Source organism: Giraffa tippelskirchi, chromosome 6 (assembly GCF_054371585.1).
Source record: "Giraffa tippelskirchi isolate mGirTip1 chromosome 6, T2T-mGirTip1v1.2.pri, whole genome shotgun sequence".
NCBI classification, from domain to species: domain Eukaryota; kingdom Metazoa; phylum Chordata; class Mammalia; order Artiodactyla; family Giraffidae; genus Giraffa; species Giraffa tippelskirchi.
The window spans coordinates 74050234-74058325 of record NC_137280.1 but is presented as its reverse complement, the minus strand read 5'-3'; the positions used below and the strand labels follow the sequence as shown (position 1 = coordinate 74058325).

The following is an 8092-nucleotide window of genomic DNA, read 5'->3' as shown; positions in this document are numbered from 1 at the left end:
TGTGTTAGATGGAGACACGTGCAGAGCAGAAAGTAAAGCAGAAGAGAGGAGTGTATCTGTGTGTGCACATGTAAGTGTGTACATATTTGTATCTGTGTGTATATGTATGTGTGTCTGTGTGTACACATATCCCTGCTTGTATGTGTGTGTGTGTATACTTATGTGTCTGCCTGTGTGTGTGCCCATATGTACATCTGTGTGTATCTGGCAGTGTGTGTGCATGTGTGTCTATGTGTGTGCATTTATATCTTGCGTATGTGTATACATATATGGCTGCCTGTGTGCACATGTATGTGTGCGTGTGCATGCATGTTCACAGACATTTTGGCAAGCTTGGTTGCGGGATCCGGGAACTTGATCTCGGGGCTGCACTGGCCCTCCAGGGACTCTCCCTTGTGCTCCTGCTCATGCTTGGGGTCTCTCCCAGACCCTGGGGGCAGGCTCTGCACCTTACTCATTTCTGGGCTCTTCCATGCTTGGCGAGGGCATCTCACAAGCTCTCCATCAGCCTCTTGCTGGAGGGGCTGCGTGGACGGCTCCGGACTGTGGGGACCGGCGCAGACAAGCATCCGTAGGGCACCCGCCACTCGGGGGTGCTGTGCTTGGGGCCTTGGGGGAGTCTCATTCAATCACCCTGAGAACCCGGGGAACCTCACCCGGCGGCCGCGCCAGATAGGGAAGTGGGGTAACGTGACCAAGGTCTCAGAGAGCAGGCTTCCACTCAGTGGCCACCCCTGCCAGACCTGGGCATGCGGACCTGGCAGCCGGCCACCTTCCTGCTGTGGCACAAGAGCCAGGCCCACAGGGAGCCCACTCCTTCATTCATTCACTTATTCGTTCTCCCAAGGGGCGCACCCTGAGCCCAGAGGGAGCAGACAGTGTCGCTGGGACACAGTCAGACCCCAGGCCTGCTTCTGCATCTGTGACTGAGGGCCCGGAATGCCCCCTGGGAGCTGCCCTGGGGTTGAGGCTGCACCAGGACCTCCCCTTCTCCCGGCACAGTCATAACCACACAGCCCCTTGCTGGCCACCTTTCACAGCCTGGGCGAAGGCCTTGACCCCTCTCTCCTGTCCTGGGTCTGCAGGGGAGCCTTGGGCCACCCCTCACCCTCCCTGCAGGCCTGGGAGGGGGGCTGGCAGCCCACTGCCTCTGAAGATGAGATGCCCAACTGCAGAAGCAGGTGCCCTCAAATGGGCAAAGTTGGGAGGGTCTCAGAATGGGGAACCAGAGCACAAAGGAGGGCAGTGTGTCACCCACACACCCCAGACTCACCCTGACAGCTGGGCTTCACTCCTGGTCAGATGGAACTGTGCCTCGGTGTACTGGGCCGGGCAATCTGCCACGTGGTAGCCCCTCCTGACCCCTGTCTAAACGACACCCACCAGGGAGGTGCCTGGGGGCCTTCCACTTTGAAATACCCCAGGCAAGGCAACCACAGGCTTCCTAGGTGGCTTAACAATAAAGAATCCACGTGCTGATGCTGGAGATGCGGGAGACGTGAGTTCGATCCCTGGGTGGGGAAGATCCCCTGGAGGAGGAAATGGCAACCCACTCCAGAATTCTCACCTGGGAAATCCCACGGACAGAGGAACCTGGTGGGCCATAGTCTGGGTCACAATGAGTCGGACACGACTGAGCAACTGAGCACGCAGGCACGCAGGCAGCACGCCGTAACATATTATTGGGTGAGGAGACCCCATACCAGAGCCCCTCTGCGAAGGAGTGTTTGTTTCTTCTGTTGCCATCCCCTCCAGACTCGACAATGCCCCGGCACATAGTAGGTCCTCAATAAATATGGATAAACTCTGAATGGATAAATAAATGAACAAAGGATTTTTACCACTGGGTGGCAGTGGGATTATAAGCGATGGGTTTTTTTTTTGCTATAAAGTATTTTTTGCAAAAATTATATAGAATTTCTAATGTGAGAAAAAATGCAGCTATTGCAAAACCTGCACAGCTGGTGTGGCCACAGGGAAATGAAGGGGCTTTTGGCTGAAGGCAGTCCTGCAACCTAGGGTCACAATGACTAATGTGACCTCCACACGTGGCTTGGATGTGGACAGGGCCCGGAAAGAACCAAGCAGCAGGGAGCTGGGGTGGGGCTTCTCTTCTCTCATCTCCCTCTCTCTCTCATTTCCTCTCTGGTTATCACATCGCTAGGCAATCAGTTCAATTCAGGAAGGAAAACAGGATGGTGGTGCAGCTGGTCACAGCGTTGTTGGGCTATGGGGGTGCAAGAGATGCAGGGGTCCAGACAGCTCATTTTACCTCCAGGAGCCTCCTCAGTTTTCCCACATGTAGAATGGGGTGAAGGCACGGACGTCTGGCTTTTATGAGAAGTGATGGCTCCCCTCCTGGGCTTAGTACTCACTGTGTCCTCAGGGTGGCCCCATTTCCTTCCCTTTTTCCTGCCCCACTGCTCACAGGGTTAAGCAAGACTTTGCTGGTGCTTGTTTACCGGCTGCAAGATCAAACCCTACAGTAGCTGGCACCTGAAACGGCCCATCGCTGAAGCTGGCCCTATGAGCAGAGGAGAGGGGCTTCCCAAGGAGCGAGGGTCCTCGGCCAGGAACGGGGCTCATCCCTCAGCCTGGGGCCGAGTCTCAGCTCTGTCACTTAGCAGTGGGCACCCTCTGAAAGTGGGCACAGCAGGGTCCAGCTCCCAGGGCTTTTGACAGGGTTCACTCTTCCCACAGGTGGCCGTGCCCAGAAGACCCTCTGTCCCCAGTCCTTCCCTCCCATGCAAAGCCAACAGCTCTACCTCCAGCCTCTGCCTCTGCAGCCCTGCCCACCTGTCCCCCATCCCCTTTCCAGAAGGCCCTGAGCTGGCCTGGAGCGAAGCTGGGGCTGTGCTCTTCTCTCAAAGCTGAAATCAAAGGCTTGAATCATGGGAGCATCTGTGTTACTGCTTAGCAATCTAGGAGAAAAGAACAACTGTGAGGCAGTACTTTGGAGAGTCAGGGCCCATCTACATGTTAAACTCCTGCTCTGTGCTTATTCTGTGCCAGATATCCTACAGCATGACCTTGCTGTGATATCATTGTAGGTAAGCCGTCCTCACCTTACAGAAGAGACCAGGTTTATCACACGGTCAGCACAGTGTCTGGCTCCTAATAGACTTTGAAAAATTTTTGTTGAATTGGTAGATGGATGAATGATGGATGATGGATGGACAGAAATGTGGATGGATGGATAGATGGATAGATGAGTGGATGAAAGCTCGGTGGATGAGTGGTTAGATGGGTGGTGAATAGGTGGGTGGATGGATGAGTGAATAGTCAGGCAGATGGATGGGTGATGAATGGATGGATGCATAGATGAGTGGGTAGATGGGTGGATGGGTGGGTGAACAGGTGAGTGGAGAGAAGGTGGATGGATAGGTAGATAGACAAGTGGATGGAAGGGTGATGGATGAGTTGGTAGATGGATGGGTAGGGATGGGTGATTTGGTGGATGGAGGGGTAGATGAGTGGACAGCTGAGAGTTGCCTCTACGAGCTTGTCAGTGGCAGAGCTGGCAAGGGTCTGACTTCAAGTGCAGACTCTTCCTACTTCTCTGGAGTCTGTCACTGAATCTACATCAGCAACTCCCACATGTTTATCCTAATCTGGACCCCTCCACTGAGTCTCAGCGCCCTCTATATAAAGATATGTTTAGTTTCTCCTCCTGGACATTTCGGGACAGGACCAGTTTCATGGACACGCAATGTGCCCAGTCACACTGGCCCCACACCCCGCAGCTGGTCTGCTGTCACCATCATGAAATCATCGATAATTTTTCCTTTAAGCTCGTGTTTCATGAGTGAAGTCTGGTGGGACGATGGAGGGGGCACAGGAGCAAGGGAAGCCCAGGCAGGACACTTATTTCTGGTCCCTCGTGCCCTGCGTGCACATGGCGTCTGAGCACAGAGTTCTGGTGGGCTCACCATCTGCCCATCCACCTGCTCATCTACAGCATCCATCCATCCATGCACCTACCTGACTGCCTTCCATCCATGCATCTGTGAGTAGATCGTGTACCTGCCAACAGAAGCAGTGGAGTGAGTTTTGTGTACTTCTCTTCTGGTGAAAACAAAATACATAGGCACACACAAACTACAAACTGTAATTTTGATGAGTCTACGTACAAGCTAAACACTTTGCCCAACACGATGTGCATAGCACAACACAGACGAACAACAAAAAATTCGAAACTTTGTTTTACTGGTGTTATTGATTTTATTGGTATTTATTCAAAATGCCAATGATGTAAGTTTTTAACTTTTCTTTACTTAGAACAGCACTAAATAGCAGATTTAAAACACCCGACAAGTCAGGAGGAATAAAAGGGATGGGATGAGGCCCCCCAGAGGGCCCGGACCCTGGGTTTGACCCTCCCAGGGCGGCGGGAGGACTTGGCCCCCATCTTGCCCAGGAGACCAGGTGAGGGTCCAGGTCAGAAGGGCATTGAGGAGGGACAGCTCTTGGACTCGCACCTTGTACCGAGACCTGTCGCCCCAAGACAGGCCCGCACAGGGGAACGGGACCAAGTGTGTCTCTCCAGCTCTGAGAAGCCGGGCCTCGCCTCCCCGGCCCGCCTCCCCGGCCCGGCCGGCCCTTCCTACGGTGGGAGGCTGCGCCCTCTAGTGGGGGTGGGGAGAAGAGCCAGGCTGCGTGAAACTGGGGGTCGTTCAGCTCTGAGCCCCACAGCCCAGCTTTCAGTCTCCTCTGACCCTGCCATCCCGCTTCTAGGAAAGCATGTCCACAGGCACACGGGCCGCATGATGGAGATGACATGTGTGCACAATTATCATCTAATGAATAAGCGGAGTCAGGTCGGCACAATGGAAATAACACCATGCCACATAGCTGCGCTGGGGGTCTTGGCTCCTGTCCCCAGCAGTGCCCCCAGACAACGATTCCTAGGGATGCGGGGGTGGGGGCCAACAGCCAGGGGGTGGGGGCGGGAGGTGGGGGGGAGATGCCAGGCGGAGTGCTCTCAGAGGAGGTCCCAGGAAGGGACTCGGGAGGGTGAGTGATGCTCATAACCCTGGGGGTGAGTTACATCCACCCCCGCCCCCTCCCAACCAAGGCCTGGGAGGAGGGCTTTGATCTCCCTTACCTCTCAGTCATTGCCCCAAGGTCAGGGCTCCAAGTAACAGCCCAGGGCGGCCCTGGGGACACTCCCACTCTGCTGGTGAGAGGCTTGGTTCACCGTTGCTGGCATCAGGAAAAGTCAGCATAAGATGGGCTTTTGAAACTCATGGATCTTTTTTTCATTATTATTGCAGCAAAATATACATAACACAAAAAAGTGAGAGTCGCTCAGTCGTGTCTGACTCTTTGTGACCCCATGGAATATACAGCCCATGGAATTCTCTAGGTCAGAACACTGGAGTGGGTAGCCATTCCCTTCTCCAGGGAATCTTCCCAACCCAGGGATCAAACCCAGGTCTCCTGCATTGCAGGCAGATTCTTTACCAGCTGAGCCACAAGGGAAGCCCACATAACACAAACTGTACTATTTTAACCACATCTAAGTATCCATCTCAATGGCATTAAGTATATTCACATTGTCACTTTAAAAAGGATATCCACATGCTGTGCAGCCCTCATCATATCCTCCTCCAGAAACTTTCCATCTTTCCAAACTGAAACTCTGTCCCCATGAAGCACTAACTCCCCAGCCTCGCCTCGTCCTGTCCCTGGCCCCCGCCATCCTGCTTTCTGTCTCTGTGAACAAGACTACACTAGGTCCCTTATGTAAGTGGGATCCTACAGCATTTGGCCTTTTGTGACCGGCTTATCTCACTGAGCATACTGCCCTCAAGTTTCATCCAGGCTGTAGCATCTGCCAGAACTTCTATTTTAAAGACTGAATATTAGTAATATCTCCTAGTTTGTGTGGATCCCCTTTGCTTATCCATTCATTGGTCTGTGGATACATAGGTTATTTCCACTTTCGGGCCATTGTGAATAATGATGCTATGACCTGGGGTACAGACATCTGATTGAGTCCCCGCTTTTAGTTATTTGGGGTGTATACTCAGAAGGGGGGGTCTGTAGATCTACGTTTAATTTTTTGAAGAATTCCCATACTGTTTTCCGTGGTGAAGCCAAAGGATGTGGAGGGCTTCACAGACAGAGCAGCTCTCCTGGATCCTCGCAGGAGGGGAGGGGGACTGTCCTCTGCCCGGCTGGGCTCACCTGGTCAGATGTCATCTGTAGGGATCAGGACCCATGAGCATGGACTTTGTATCACACAGACCCTGGTGCACAGCTCTGCCATTTGGAACCAGGAGCTCCATGGAGCTGGTTCTCCAACCTTGTGCAGCTCTGGGAGATTTAAACGAGCCGGTGTGTGCAGGGGCCCAGCCAGCTCCCTCACTGCCAAGTACCAGAGCTCTTGCTGATTTTGTTGAATCTCCTTCAAAATTCAGCCAGCAAGACAAACCAATGACCACAAAGCAGAAGGCTTACAATAAACTGACCACATGGGACACTTCTGAGGGCGTATAAACCAAGTCATGGGATATGAACTCAAAGAGGCCACTGTCTCCAGTGACATCTCCAGGTCTGTGAACCAAGAAGCAAAGGCTGTGGAAGGATACAGGTTCTCAAATCAAACGTGAAATCCTAACCTTTTCCGGGCAGCTGTATGACACAGCACACTGGCCTGGAGTTTCGGTGGGTTCAAACCTCAGTTCTAGGTGTGGGCCCTTGAGCTTTTCTCCTCCTCTGTACGTGCGTGCATGCTAAGTCACTTCAATCGTGTCCTATTCTTTGCAGCCCTGTGGACTGTATGTAGCCTTCCAGGCTCCTCTGTCCATGGGATTTCCCAGGCAAGAAGACTGGCATTGGTTGACATTTCCTTCTCCAGATCCAGGGGATCTTCCCGACCCAGAGATTGAACCCAGGTCTCCCGTGGTTCCTACATTGCAGGTGGATTCTTTACCACTGAGCCACTGGAGAAGCCCCATTCTCTGTAAACTGGAGCCTAATAGCAGCCCCCTAGGGGGCCGTCATGAAGGTTAAATGAGGAGATGCAAGTGACCAATGAGCTTGAAGCCCTCCCTTAAGTAAGGGCTCAAGCCCTGGGGCTGGTATGACCCCGTCTGACCTCTCCAGGCTCCTAGCCAACCCCCTCCCCCCAGTGCCTCAGCCCCAGGGCATCAGGCCCTAAGTGATGACCCCCCGAACATCTCCAGCATCTTCACTCACCTATTCCCCCTCCTTTGGCTCTCCCCAATCTGACCCCCACGCTTCTCACATGTGAACTAGTCTCCCCAACCACCACACCTTCACTTACTGTAACGGGTCCAATTGTGTCCCCTCCCCACAAAAGATACATTCAAGTCCTACCCCCAGTACCTTGAATGTGACCTTATTTGGAAGTAGGGTCTTTGCAGATGGTGGGTTACAGTCCATGGGGCCACAGAGAGACTGACATGATGGAGTGACTGAGCACTTACACACAGACTGAAATAGGGTGGACTTTACAAGGTGATTTGTCCTTATAAGGGGGATTTGGACACAGGCACACACAAAGGAGGGAGAAGGTGGAGTGATGGCTCCAAGGCAGGAACACCAAGGGTTGCTGGCAGCGTGCAGGAGCCAGGAGCAGGCGAGGAAGGATCCTCTCCCAGAGCCTTCAGAGAGAACAGAGTCAACACTTGATTTCAGACTCAATAAGTTTCTGTTGTCCTAAGCCACCTGGTTTGTGGTATTTTGTGGGCAACCTGAGGTGAGCAATACCCTTACTCGGTCCCCTCCACAGCATCACCATCCTCCAATATTTCCCCCTTCCCAATACTACCCCTTCCAGGTTAGTTTCAAAACCCACCTATTCCTCCAAGAAGCCTTCCCTGAGCATCTCATCCCTCCTCCTCCACTGCTGTTTCTGCAAGTGATTGCCCCCACAGCACTTTGTTTGCAGTGTCTTCCCCTAGAGTGAAATGCGCTTGGAGACCTACTTGAAGGGTTTCAGAAGAGGCTTCCTTCCTGGAAGAGGTGACCCTGAACAGGGATTTGATGGATGAGTAAGAGTGTACTAATTGGAAAAATGATAGCTGTGTGCCAGTCGCTGAGTACACTTACTTAGCCATGTATT

The 8092-nt window shown here is 53.0% G+C and overlaps 1 long non-coding RNA gene across 1 annotated transcript; it reads right to left on the bottom strand.

Annotated features, from left to right (window-relative positions):
- Positions 1 to 1664: 1664 nt before the first annotated feature.
- LOC145511257 (uncharacterized) lies at positions 1665 to 5337 on the bottom strand. The gene is made up of 4 exons (XR_014057705.1): positions 5105 to 5337; positions 3982 to 4023; positions 2797 to 2921; positions 1665 to 1806 (listed from the first exon to the last, which is right to left on the bottom strand). It is a non-coding gene; the product is annotated as an uncharacterized LOC145511257 (long non-coding RNA).
- Between the last annotated feature and the right edge of the window lie 2755 nt (positions 5338 to 8092).